Source organism: Dermacentor albipictus, chromosome 4 (genome assembly GCF_038994185.2).
Source record: "Dermacentor albipictus isolate Rhodes 1998 colony chromosome 4, USDA_Dalb.pri_finalv2, whole genome shotgun sequence".
NCBI lineage: Eukaryota > Metazoa > Arthropoda > Arachnida > Ixodida > Ixodidae > Dermacentor > Dermacentor albipictus.
The window spans coordinates 164,995,669-165,009,651 of NC_091824.1; the positions used below are offsets into that span (position 1 = coordinate 164,995,669).

The 13,983-nt window shown below is 44.7% G+C and overlaps 1 protein-coding gene across 8 annotated transcripts in view; it reads left to right on the plus strand.

The window, feature by feature from the left end:
* The window catches only part of LOC135899961 (acetylcholinesterase-like), a 478,426-nt gene that overhangs the window by 228,474 nt on the left and 235,969 nt on the right, over window positions 1-13,983 (plus strand). The window lies entirely within an intron of this gene.

Here is a 13,983-nt window from a genome sequence, read left to right on the forward strand (position 1 = left end):
CTATAAGAAATAAAAAACAGTCAGCGCACATGTATTGAAAAACAGTGTGAATAATTCGTAATGGAAATGAATGTGACTTTAAGTTCTGCCTAACGCAAATTGTAAGAAAGCTGATTTCTGCGATAATACTCGTATGCAGTAGCCCTACCAAACTCTACTGAACATATCTGACAACATGTGTGGAATCGCAAAGCTTTTGTTGACGGACATATTCCAGCGGACGTACGGACGTAACCAGCGTTTTTACTTGACGGTAGGCTAGGTGGATCACGAGAAGGCGATATATGTTGATTGACGTTTGCAGCTCTAGGCAAAATTAAACGAAATGTTTGAAAGCTTGAGAGACGCTTAATTGGTTATATAGCGATAGGAAATACACACTGACTTTATATGAAAAATGCACAAAATAAGTATACGAGCAATATAGCGATGGCTCATTCACAAACTGGCCGAGGAGTGTGCTAACAATGTCGTTTCTATATATGATGCACACATTAAATCATGCAAATGAATTTAACGGCAAACATTCTTCTCTAACTTTCATCGCCTGCGGCAAAAATAGTTAGGGAATGTGATAAAAGCACGACGTGCTAAACTCGGCAAAAGAAAAACTCTTAATTCACTAATCGCTTAGCCCTTTTCGCTTACATCTTCGTCTTTGTAGTGCTTTTATAGAACCATGAATGTGCCAGTGCTGCGAGAAGCTAATCGAGAAACTGCGTGCTAGAGTTGCACAATTTCTTCTAACATTCTTTTTACGGGAAGTTAATGCTAGATCGAGCTATTCATTAATAATTTTGCCATCTATACATGATGCGGATTATTTTAATGTGCAAGGTGTGCGACCTTATATTATTATTATTATTATTATTATTATTATTATTATTATTATTATTATTATTATTATTATTATTATTATTATTATTATTATTATTATTCTTTAGATGAGTGCGCATAATATTTGTGGACTAAAAACCGTTACTATACCAGTACAAAGTCCACTTGGATACATTTTATGCTTTCGAAAGGTCGACGTAGAAAACACGAACACGAAAAGAATGAGAAAGGACGCGCACATCACTCGGCTTTCTGTTGTCATAAGTAATTCACAGCGATATCCGATTGTTCCGCGTATTCGGTGATCCACGACGTCATTGTTTGTAGTCGCTGCTGCCAGTAGGGAGCAAGACTACAAATCAGAGTGCCGAGAAAAAGCCCGCCAGATGCCGCTATTGTAGATAAATGCAGAATTAATACGGACAACCTGAGACCTATCTCGCTCACATCGTGTGTGGGCAAACTAATGGAGACGACGGTGCGAGATAGGCTCTCCGAATATTTGGAAAAGCGTAACACTTTTGCAGACACCATGTTCGGCTTCCGCCCACACAAGTCGGCACAAGACATATTATTACAACTCAATCACGACATATTACAGCCAACGGAGCACCCTCACAATGACAAAGTTGTCCTGGCCTTAGATCAAAAGGGAGTTTTCGACAACGTTAAACACAGCACTATTTTAGCACACCTCCGTGAGACCCACTGTGGTAAAAACACATTTAATTATATCCAGGATTTCTTGACGGATCGAGCCGCACTCGTCAAAATCCAAGACACTGAATATGGACCCTACGAAATGGGTACTAGGGGGACGCCACAAGGCGCTGTGCTTTCCCCGCTGCTATTTAACCTTGCGATGGTGCATCTCCCGGCCCAGCTAAACGGTATTGAAGGCGTGCGGTATGCGCTGTACGCCGACGATATCACCATCTGGGCCACAGAGGGAAACATAGGGCATATAGAGGAAAGCCTGCAAGCAGCCGCCCACGTAGTGGATCGCTACGCAGAGTGCTGTGGACTTCAGTGTGCGCCAAACAAATCTGAATTTGTGCAGCTTAGACCAACACCCAAGGACACTACACAAATACATCTCTTTTTGGCTAGTGGTCCCATACACGAGGCCAAGGAGCTCCGAATTCTCGGACTCTTTATCCACAATCAAAGAAGAGTCGACACAACACTAGAAAAGCTCCGCAAGGTTGGGGACCAAGTGGGCCGAATGGTCCGGCGTGTGTCCAACAAGAGAGGGGGATTACGAAGCAGGGACGCTGTGCGGCTAGCTCATGCTTTCGTAACAAGCCGAATTCTATATTCGGTCCCGTATCTCTATCTGCGGAAACATGATGAAGCCAAACTCGAAGTCATCCTCCGCAAAGTGATGAAGAGGGCCCTTGACCTCCCTGTCACAACTTCGAACGCGAGACTTCTCGCTTTGGCAGTGGTGAACACCTTTCAGGAGCTCAAGGAAGCCCACCTTACCAGCCAGTACACACGTCTAGCTCAGACAAACTCGGGACGGCATTTGTTGGACCGGCTCCACTTGAACCACACTTTTCACATTCAGGAGCGGATCCGAGTGCCCGAACACTGGAGACGCGCCATCAGAGTTCGACCCCTCCCCACAAAAATGGATAGTGAAGACCACAGTGGTCGTCGCCAGGCGAGGGCGGACGCCTTGCAACGCCACTACGGCAACAAACGCGGAGTCTTCTACGTGGATGTGGCCGGTCCACGCCGCGGGGGGTGGTATACGGCAGCGGTCATTCACGAGGAAAAGCAAGTAGATGGGCTCACTTTCAAAGCCTCGGGCTCAACACATGCAGAAGAGGTAGCTATTGCCCTGGCTGCCTCTGACCCCCGGTCTCAATTTATCATAACCGACTCGCGCAGCGCTTGTCGAAATTATGAAGCTGGTTGGATCACCCCACTAGCGGAACGAATATTGGCGAACTGCAGCAACAGGGGAATTGATCCTACCCCCCATTGTCTGATCTGGACTCCGAGCCACCAGGGCCTAGCAGGGAACGAAGCCGCGAACACGGCGGCCCGAGCACTCATATACCGGGCGTCCCAGTTAGACCATGAGTACCTGGAATCCGAAGGCATTTATCGTGTAACATTCAAAGATATCACGACCTTTTACAAAGATAGGCATCGCCAATACCCAACTCCCGCAAAAGGGCTTGGCAAGGCTAATGAACGGATCTTGATTCGACTTTTCACTAACACTTTATTGTGCGCGGCAATCTTGAAACATTTCGATTGTTCCTTCACTGGCAAGTGCCAATACTGTGGGGAGGTGGCTGACACCTACCACATGGTTTGGGCTTGTCAGCTAAACTCAGCTCTTCCCCTCAACCCTAACTCAACCCGAGAGGAGTGGGAGGCGACGCTGCTCGGTTGCTCGGACCTTCAGGCCCAAAAGGCCTTAGTCCAGAGGGCTAAGCTGGCGGCTCGTACCAATGGGGTCCCGGAATAGAGACTCCACCCATTGCGAAGCCCCATAAGGGCTCTACCTCTCTTCCTGTTTTGAATAAAAGCTTTCAATCAATCAATCAACCACCAGCCGTTGTCAGCTAGCAAATGGGCCATTCATCACGCTACGGTTCAGACATGTAGCGAGGTAACGTAAATACGTTTGACTCGGTACAGGGCATCGAACCAATGTTCTTGAATACTCAAAGCTAGCATTCCAACCACTACGCTAAAGCCACTTTGCGCAAGCGACTTGCATAATCCATACATTACTTGCGGCACTGCACCTCCACTAAATGTCTTTATTTTCTCGTTCATTTTTTGTGATGACCATGAAGATATTCTGGTTTTCCACCTGGCTCATCTCACGCACCACACCACAGCTTCGGTAGAGACGCGGCGTCTGAAATGCTGGTCCGCGTACAGCGCGAGACGCTCCTTCATAGCTTCGACTACGTTCACTGCACTCTCCTAGTGCTGTCTGCCAGATTCGAAGGTTACCGAGCACGCGAAAAAAAAAACGAACTCGCCAGAAAAAAACGACTCATTAAATAATTGAAGGCCACCTCGCAATGGACTTGATAATCAAGTGTGTCTTCTCTTGCCAATGGGTTGCACTGCGGCGAGTGTGCGTCAAATCTGATTACACACGCAAGTCTGTGCGTGTGTATGTGTATGTTGTGCATGCGCGCGCGCGCTCGTGCGCGTGTTTGAGAAAGTTGTAAAAGTTTTGATGAATAGAAAGTCGGTGAAGTTAGCTGGAAATCCTACCTCTAGCCTGTTACAAGTCACAGCGCAAGTGAGTGGAAGATGGCAGGTAACCATGCCAATGGTGCAAGCTGCTGGCTGCTTCTTCATATCCGGAAGTATCCTCTTTGCATGGTCCCCGTAGTTTCTTGCGGCCCGTGAGGAGGCACTGGAGCTCTTCGAGTGTTCAAAAAAAATAGAAAGAAAAGGCTGGGCGTTTTCTGCAGTTCACGGGGAGTGTTCAAATATATCTAACGATTGGAAGCTCATATGAGCTGTTCGTATAGCAATTGAGTTTTGAATTAAGGAGTCTCTGGAGTCTTGAGATATTGTTTTGCTTCTTGTAGTAGTTTTCTTGCAGTTAAGAAAATTATAGTCAGCTACCTTAGTCTGCAAGTAAAGAATTGAGAAACAAATGGCACTTTGTTTACCTCCCAGTAGAGAGACAGAGCAAAAGCAGACGCCTGTTATTTATCATATAAGGTCATTCCAAAAGGACATATTTACTTCTGTAAGTCAAAACGATTCAGACGGGCGCACCAGCGTGTGTGCCAGACAGACTAAAAAGTGTTGCGGAAGCTTGGTGAAGACATTCGGCATATCTGTAACCGGCATTATGACACATCGTTTCAGCGCACAATTGAACACGGACGAGAAGAGAAGTCTCTTTTCGGTCTCCGGCCTTCGTGTTGTCCTTCTCTTCTAGTCCGTGTTCAATTGTGCGCTGGAACGATGTGTCCTAATGCCAGTCACAACCAACTAGCCCAGCTGTCCATACTTAGCGATATCTCTAACCGACCAATGTGTCAGTAAAAACACGCGGTGGTTGTTTCTCGAATGTTGAACGAACAATGGAACCAGGGTGTGGCCGGTGCACTTTTAACGGCACCCCAAGCACCATTTCTCCAGCTGAATTGCTTTAGGACATGCTACGGCTGCAAAAATAGTTGATGAAAATGTAGCGCAAAAAAGTTTCGTTGCATAGGCAACATTACAAAAAATAAAAATGGTGATCAAAGTGAATGCGCCTGCAGAAATACGCAGGTACTTTTTCTTGTCAACTTAAACGTTTAGTGGGTTATTTGTGTGTTATTCAAAACGAGGTTAAAATAAGAAAAAAGTAGTCATCAAAGAGCATGCGCTTTCAATTATTCCGAATTGGATTTCTTTATGTGCTGAATTTATATTTGGCGCATTCACGCAAATAAGATTTCATGCTTCAGTGCGATTTCATTTCTTGAGCCAGAGTTTACGGAATCACGCTGGTCGCAAACCCTTTATTTAACGTGAGAAAAATTATTGTGGCTTAACTCTACGTCGCTCATACGTCATCTTGATAAGGCGAGACGCAACCTGAGAGATCCAAATGGAGGTATATGATGCCACGTTCATACCTTGAGTAGTGGTGATGGAAAGTATGCAGTAGAAAGGAAAGGACTGTTTTGTGTTCATGTGACGACGCGTGCATGGTGTGCAGTGAGACTGTTGTACAGTACCATCAAGACAGAGGATGCTGTTGCTTAAGATAACCTTTCTTCTCTATGAAGACTCTGACTGCTTTTATCAAATAGGTCGATGGCACTGTGGGCTCAGCTTGACAGAAGCATAATTGAGAATTTCCGAGTTAAAGAAGATACATATGGAAGAACCATTGAAGTTTATTATCTAGAGAGAGAAAAAAAGAAGCGACAGAGAGAGAGAGGAATGCGGTGAATGTGTGCACATGCGCGGACAGCACTACGTCAGTCAAAGTGGCTTGCACGATCGAGTTTTTCTCGTGAAGCACAAAAGCGCCTTCGCTGCCTTCTAGGACAATTATCGATTATCTAAGTAGCCGAGCGTATCTCTGGTAAAGATGATATATCGTTTCAACTTCATGGGTCCCTGAAATGCATCGGCAAGACTAACAATGCCATGAAGATGGCATGCTTAGTATTTTATTGGTGTTTTTTTATGAATAAAGTATAATTTTGTGGTGTATAACGCTTGTGGACGACTGAAGCTTTCTAGCAGGCTAATAAATTATTGCGTTGTTATATCTAAAAGATTTTCTTAATTGTACTTTATACATTGTTAAAACGCACCAATTTCCGCTTGTTGTGCGCAGGGCGTGGGCTCCGTGCACAACGCACGGCTGCAAAACTTGACTGAGGTCTTCACAGCAGCGTATGCTCTCCGCGGACAATGTCTTTTCACCAAGCCCGAGGGGTGCTTGAGGATACCTTTAAGGTCAGACCACACGCACGCTTGCTAGCTAACGCTCACCCCTGGCCGATCCTGTCTAGGCGCCTTGGCAGAGCTCGCTTCATACTGAGCTACGAAAGTTGGATGCGGCTACATTCCGTCGGTGAATCTGGTGCAGGACGAAAGCGGTTTACGGCACGTAGCACGGCCGGAAAGGATCATATGAGCGTGAGCACGCACTCAAGCCCTGTCGTGCACGAAGGAAATGCCACACATATGCACTACAGTTGCATGTAGCCTCGGCCTGCTATATAGGGAAGATGCCGCGGCCGCCGCGCTGTGCCGCAGTGAGTGCACTGGCTTAGCTCACTGCGGCTTGGTGAGGACAAACTCTTTTGGCTACGTTTGGCGCGTCGTAGGCGCGAAAATCGGGCGTGGCGGCGTCTTCGGGAAGAACCAAAATCAAATTTCACCTGCGAGCCACAGTGACGTTCAGTAGGCGGAGCGTTGTGCACACGCCCCGCTCCTCCATAGCCTTCGCAGTGCAAGTCATTGAAGAAGGAGTGGGAGCACCGTCAAGGTTAAGCCATTTTTGGCTGCCACCTTTGATTACCAATAACTCCGCGTCTGCTAAACGTATTCAAGTAGTTTTTTCACCAAAGTGTTTCTGAAATAGCATGTTTTAACTGCAACTGCACTTCTCGACTCAGATAAAAAGTGATTCAGGGTGTCGTTGAGGGAACTGAGTATTTATTTGGTGTTTCTCAATATTTATAACCTCATACACCATATGACAGGTCAGTCTTGTTTCTGGTAACATGGGTGCTCACAATTATTGAGGTACCTTCAGTAGCTACTGAAACTGTTGAAGGCTTCCTAAAGCGTAACCATAAATTTATTCCTGTAAGGCTGAAGCAGAAGTATTTTATCCACGTAGCAAATTTCGTGTTCTAGTATTTTACATCGACAAGTCATCCAATCCATCAAGATGTTAGGTGCCTCTTTTTACGAAACTATGAAATTTAATAATGCAAAATATTTCGTAAAGAAAGCAGTAATCAAGCGTTTTACACACAACGTAGGTGCTCGGATTTCCTGAAAATGTTTCATCACCTGCGAAGAGTCTGATGTGCAGACTCAGCCGAATGCAGCAAACGATCGTGCGACACACGCAAGCGGAGTCGCTAGCGCATCCCGTGCTCTTGCACAAGATGTTCCCAACAGAGCATGACACTTCCTGCCCATTTTGCAGACGATCAAAAGGCATCAGAAGGCATTCTAGCACACATCCTTGCAGAGTGCACTACGCTCATGAAGCCCCCACCATCCCTACCCCCCCCTCCACAGCGCCCCCCCCCCCCGAGCGATGGGAGACTTTGTTGTCCAGCCCCGGCCTACCGACCCAGCTCGCGCTGGCGGCCAGGGGCCAGGACCTGCTGGACGCATATGGGACCTGAAAAGAAGGTTCCGCCCCATCTGGTGCCAGCACGCACCAACCTTTGCTAACGGCTCAGTATAAAGGTTGATTCTCTCTCTCTCTCTCTCTGATGTGCGCTCCTAGATTAATGCGCAAGTTTGCGCTGGTTTGCTGAAGAAACAAAAATGCTTGATTACACAGGAAAACTACAGGTCTTGGAACGGCATATAGGTACTATGATCCGCACGTGTGTCATTTGCTTGGAGATTGACACAACCAAAATAAAATGCTAGGGGAGCTCAAGGATACGCAAACACGAGCCCGAAATAATACGAAAACAAGGAAGACCGGCAATCGTCCTGTGGTCTTCCTTGTCTTCTTACTAGTTTTGGTTCTTGTTTCCAAACGATGGCTTCATTGTGCTTCTATTTCTGTATTCGTACAGTTGACTAAACTGTCAAATGCTTTGTTTAATATTCCAGAGTTGCATTAGCCTCTTTTCTTTCATTCTCGGGAAAAAATCTGCGATGTTTTGTTCTGTGCTTGTTGTTGTGGTAAGCGAAAATTGCTCTAGCAGAACTGTAATACAGACTAGGTTGGTCACCAGCAGGCATAATTATAAACTGCATTGCTAAAATTGAACATTTTCTTTTCTGAAACTTCGGTTCAATGCAATTTGAACGAAGGTTTGATATCTCTCAGTGGGTTGTTGATAATGCGCTGAGCACTGTCAGTCCCACCACTGTGCGGGATGTCAGTCACTACGCTGCTGTGCTCACATTTCGTATAGCCCAGTATTTCTCAAACTGTTCCATGTACGTGACCCTTTTGAGTGGTACCGAACCTACCATGACATCCCCCCCTCGCCCCACGCCGCGCCACTTCCCTGTCTGCTGAAAATGTACTTTTTTCGAAGGCGCAGAGACATTTACATGTTAATTTATTTAAAATACATTGACAAGGTCAGACCATGCATGTTTGTGCAACCAGTATTGATTAAATGATGTGTTTTAATGGGAAGGCTGTATTTGTTTTTTTAGTGCTAAAACAAGCATGGAAATAACGGCGACAGTAGAGAGATAAATATACAGGACAAGCTCTGAACTAACAACTGATTGGTTTATTTCACACATGAATAAATAAATGCAAGCTGTCCACCTGCGCGTGCACCATCACGCTATTGGCATTTGCCACATCTCTCGAGGAGGCTGATTTCACAATTGTGGAGGTTGAGTGATGTGACGGAAATGCAGTGTTCATGGTTTTTCTTTATGTGGAGAGCTTCAATGATTTCATGTGCTTTTAGATCCACGTGCCTGAAGATGACACGCGTTCTTTCAAAAATGGTTTATAGCCACATGAACGACAATGTGCTGTCAGATGTGATGAAGGTGTTTGTTGTGCTGCCTTTATCTAAGGCGGGCGCCAGTGTGTATAATTACCATTCTTCCACACGATAGTGCAATGTTATAAAGAACACAAGCACATGTACCAATCGATTACAATGTATGCCTGCTTTCATCATGAAGATCAGCAAACTGCCCAGTTTTACCCTCAATTGCTTTCTTTTTTCGAGCAAATAAATAGCTTTGTCTATGTGGCTCAAGGGACGTTGCATGTCTGCTACAGCACTCAACCTGTTCGTGGCCTTTCAGTGGATCATTAAAAGAGTCGAAAAACCACTATCAGATAATTAGGTTGATGTGAAAGGAAGGATAACCTTCTGGGCGAATTAGCTGATTCTATAGAAAGCGGAGAGTAGCTGAACTGTTGTTCTTGGAACTCTCCGTAGCACGTCATCAGGAAGATCACCCACAGTGCTCCCAGTGATTCGGAAAGCAACGATATGCAACATGCGCAACAATATCGTGGAAATAGTGTCTGAACTCTCCTTCGAGACTTGCCAAATGCTGCTTGAGTTCCTGTTGTAGCCCTTCTGCAAATGATTTTTCACCAAAGACCTCATCGGACGTTGGTAGGAAGCCACATTTCCCCTCTCGACCTTCCCCTTCTAAAGAGTTAGCTTGTCCAGGAAAGCTGTGATGGCATCTGTCTGCATTGTGATGGTGGTATCTGGGCCCTTAAAGAAAACGGCGTAGAAAGAGTAGGGGCACCGAGACTGAAAACTGATCTCTGCTCCAGTGAGAACAATGTACACACATGGGCATTAGTACACGGACCACATGTCGCTGAAGAAACTAAATTTCTTTGTAATTAACATTCATAAAGGGAAATGTCGAGTACACTAGAAAGTTCGCAATGCCAAGATTGGACTGCAGTCTTTAATTTCAAGTTGCTTTCGCAGGCAGAGTAAAGAAATCGGCTTCATCGCGCAATCCCTGGTCCGTATATATATACTTTTGCTCACGGGTGTACATATTGTTGGACCCTGCAAGACACCCAACAAAAGGCTTATGACCCATTGGGGGAGTCGTGACCGGGAGTTTGAGAAACGCTGATATAACCTATTAGCCCTCTCTTCGGGCTCTGTATCGTAACGGAAATAGTACAAAGCGAACGTACAGTGCGCCTATGCTCGTTTAACCATGAACGCTGTCAAAGCGGATGGTCGTGCCGTGGTGCCACAAGTGAAATCACACGAAAGAGCAAGTTTGTTGGCGTTGATCTAAACAGCGTTATGCAATGACACTTTGAACACGACAACTGCGCAGAATTCTCGGATGATAATTAGCGCACGCTCGCATGCATTGTTTAAGATACTGTAAGAAAGCTGAAGCACGGCACAAACAGTGTTTTGTACTGCAGTTTTATCATTCCTCGATTATTTTTGAAATAAAAGGATATCTCAGGATTTACTTTTGCGTCGCCTAAGCGAAACTTCGGCTAAGCAAAACTATTGTGTATCTATTTTCAGGTTTGGCTTCGTTTGAGCCGAAGCTTATAGTATTTAGGGACTAAGTAGCCTCAATAGTTTCTTGTCACGTATTTCATGTGGAACCGTAGATCTTGTCCCTTGATCTACATTGTACCTATCGAATGATTTTAACCGCTGTCAGGACCTTTTTTTATATATAGGACATAGGTATTGTAATTGCTCACATGTGTGTGCTTTCCTGTTTTGCACGGACTTTACTTGTTCAATTCGAGTAATAGCAAAATGTAGAAGTGCCAGACCTTGCGAGGCTGTTGGTAACTCAAATAATTCCTGCAGTCTACTATTTGTTCGTGTAATTTCACACCTGCAATGCGTGATTTGTTGAATTTGTTGCTGTACAACTATTCAGTTTACTTTTCTTAGTACTTCTTACAATATATGAACATTCACAGCACCATTTACCGCATATGGCTCCTGCTGCACTTGAAATAGTTTCAGAAAATCACAGTTTTCTTTGTGCAACATCTTTCATACTGAATCAACAAAACATTCTTCACAGGCTAGAAATCTGCACGAATTAATTATCGTTTGGTTGCCTAAAAAGAGGCCTTTGCGTTTCTTCCGCAAAAGCGATATCGGCACTCAGTCATTTCCCTCTCCGTGATCCAATATGATTCAAGCGAGGTGGAAAGCGCTCGTGGCTTTTTATTGTACATCGCACGTTTTATTAAACAAAAATGTTCTAGGACAGAAAGTCATTGATGACACGAGAAAGGTTGCTTTTTATGTACAAGCTATTCTTCCTTTTCTAGTATCACCTTGTTGCCTTCCGGTGCGGGAAAATTAAGCTATGTGATATTTTAACATTGCCATGTTCAGCCCACTTTGCCATTACGTGATTTGCGACTAGAAATTCATCATGTCGAGAGTAGACACACCTTCTTTTGTAAGGTAGAAATATTTACTGGCACACGTTTTTTCTTTTACGAGTATTTACAATTACTTACCTGATCACAACATCCCCTGCACCAAGGCACTTGACAAATACGGGAGAGATTGCAAAAAGTGACTGCCTTCCAACATGAACTGCCCATAAAGTGTGCACGTATACCTTTTAATCGACTCTAATTATGGAATAATACTGAAGTTCCAGCGTGACACAGTTTTGCATTCCAGTTATATGATGATGCGTTATATAAAGTGTGCATGACGTCCTAGTCATTATTTTGCTGTTGTTGTTGTTGTTGTTAGATAAAGCAGAATCTTTAGAAATTGCCTGTGGCAGATAGCACAATTCTGATTTATCAGAGGTATCATTCGAAGAGGCGAACATTATTTTCACAGGAAATCAACATCCACAGTACAATTATCAACTATTATTACTGATTCATCATCATCATCATCAGCCTGGTTACGCCCACTGCAGGGCAAAGGCCTCTCCCATACTTCTCCAACAACCCCGGTCATGTACTAATTGTGGCCATGCCGTCCCTGCAAACTTCTGAATCTCATCCGTCCACCTAACTTTCTGCCGCCCCCTGCTACGCTTCCCTTCCTTTGGGATCCAGTCCGTAACCTTTAATGACCATCGGTTATCTTTTCTCTTCATTACATGTCCAGCCCATGCCCATTTCTTTTTCTTGATTTCAACTAAGATGTCATTAACTTGCGTTTGTTCCCTCACCCAATCTGCTCTTTTCTCATCCCTTAACGTTACACCTATCATTCTTCTTTCCATAGCTCGTTGCGTCGTCCTCAATTTGAGTAGAACCCTTTTCGTAAGCCTCCAGGTTTCTGCCCCGTAGGTGAGTACTGGTAAGACACAGCTATTATACACTTTTCTCTTGAGGGATAATGGCAACCTGCTGTTCATGGTCTGAGAATGCCTGCCAAACGCACCCCAGCCCATTCTTATTCTTCTGATTATTTCTGTCTCATAATCCGGATCAGCCGTCACTACCTGCCCTAAGTAGATGTACTCCCTTACGACTTCCAGTGCCTCGCAGCCTGTTGTAAATTGCTGTTATCTTCCGAGACTGTTAACCATTACTTTAGTTTTCTGCAGATTAATTTTTAGACCCACTCTTCTGCTTTGCCTCTCGAGGTCATTAAACATGCATTGCAATTGGTCCCCTGAGTTACTAAGCAAGGCAATATCATCAGCGAATCGCAAGTTACTAAGGTATTCTCCATTAACTTTGATCCCCAATTCTTCCCAATCCAGGTCTCTGAATACCTCCTGTAAACACGCTGTGAATAGCATTGGAGAGATCGTATCTCCCTGCCTGACGCCTTTCTTTATTGGGATTGTGTTGCTTTCTTTATGGAGGACTACGGTGGCTGTGGAGCCGCTATAGATATCTTTCAGTAATTTTGCATACGGCTCGTCTGCACCCTGATTCCGTAATGCCTCTATGACTGCTGAGGTTTCGATAGAATCAAACGCTTTCTCGTAATCAATGAAAGCTATATATAAGGGTTGGTTATATTCCGCACATTTCTCTATCACCTGATTGATAGTGTGAATATGATCTATTGTTGAGTAGCCTTTACGGAATCCTGCCTTGTCCTTTGCTTGAGAGAAGTCTAAGGTGTTCCTGATTCTATTTGCGATTACCTTAGTAAATAGTTTGTAGGCAACGGGCAGTAAGCTGATCGGTCTGTAATTTTTCAAGTCTTTGGAGTCCCCTTTCTTATGGATTGGGATTATGTTAGCGTTCTTCCAAGATTCCGGTGCGCTCGAGGTCATGAGGCATTGCGTATGCAGGGTGGCCAGTTTCTCTAGAACAATCTGCCCACCATCCTTCAACAAATCTGCTGTTACCTGATCCTCCCCAGCTGCCTTCCCCCTTTGCATATCTCCCAAGGCTTTCTTTACTTCTTCCGGCGTTACCTTTGGGATTTCGAATTCCTGTAGACTATTTTCTCTTCCATTATCGTCGTGGGTGCTACTGGTACTGTATAAATCTCTATAGAACTCCCCAGCCACTTGAACTATCTCATCCATATTAGTAATGATATTGCCGGCTTTGTCTCTTAACGCATACATCTGATTCTTGCCAATTCCTAGTTTCTTCTTCACTGTTTTTAGGCTTCCTCCGTTCCTGAGAGGATGTTCAATTCTATCCATATTATACTTCCTTATGCCAGCTGTCTTACGCTTGTTGATTAACCTTACTGATTGCATTACTGATTAAACATTACTGATTCACTTCTAGCTAAATATTTTACGGATATATTGCATTTGACAAATTATCATCATCACCATCATCATCAGCAGCAGCAGCAGCATGTGTTATGTCCACTGCAGGACGAAGGCCTCTCCGCGCTATTTCCAATTAGGCCTGTCCTTCGCCAACCGATTCCAACTAGCGCCTGCGAATTCCTTAATTTCATCACCCCAGCTAGTCTTCTGCCGTCCTCGACTGCGCTTCCCTTCTCTTGGCCCCTATTCTGTAACCCCAATGGTCCACCGGTTACC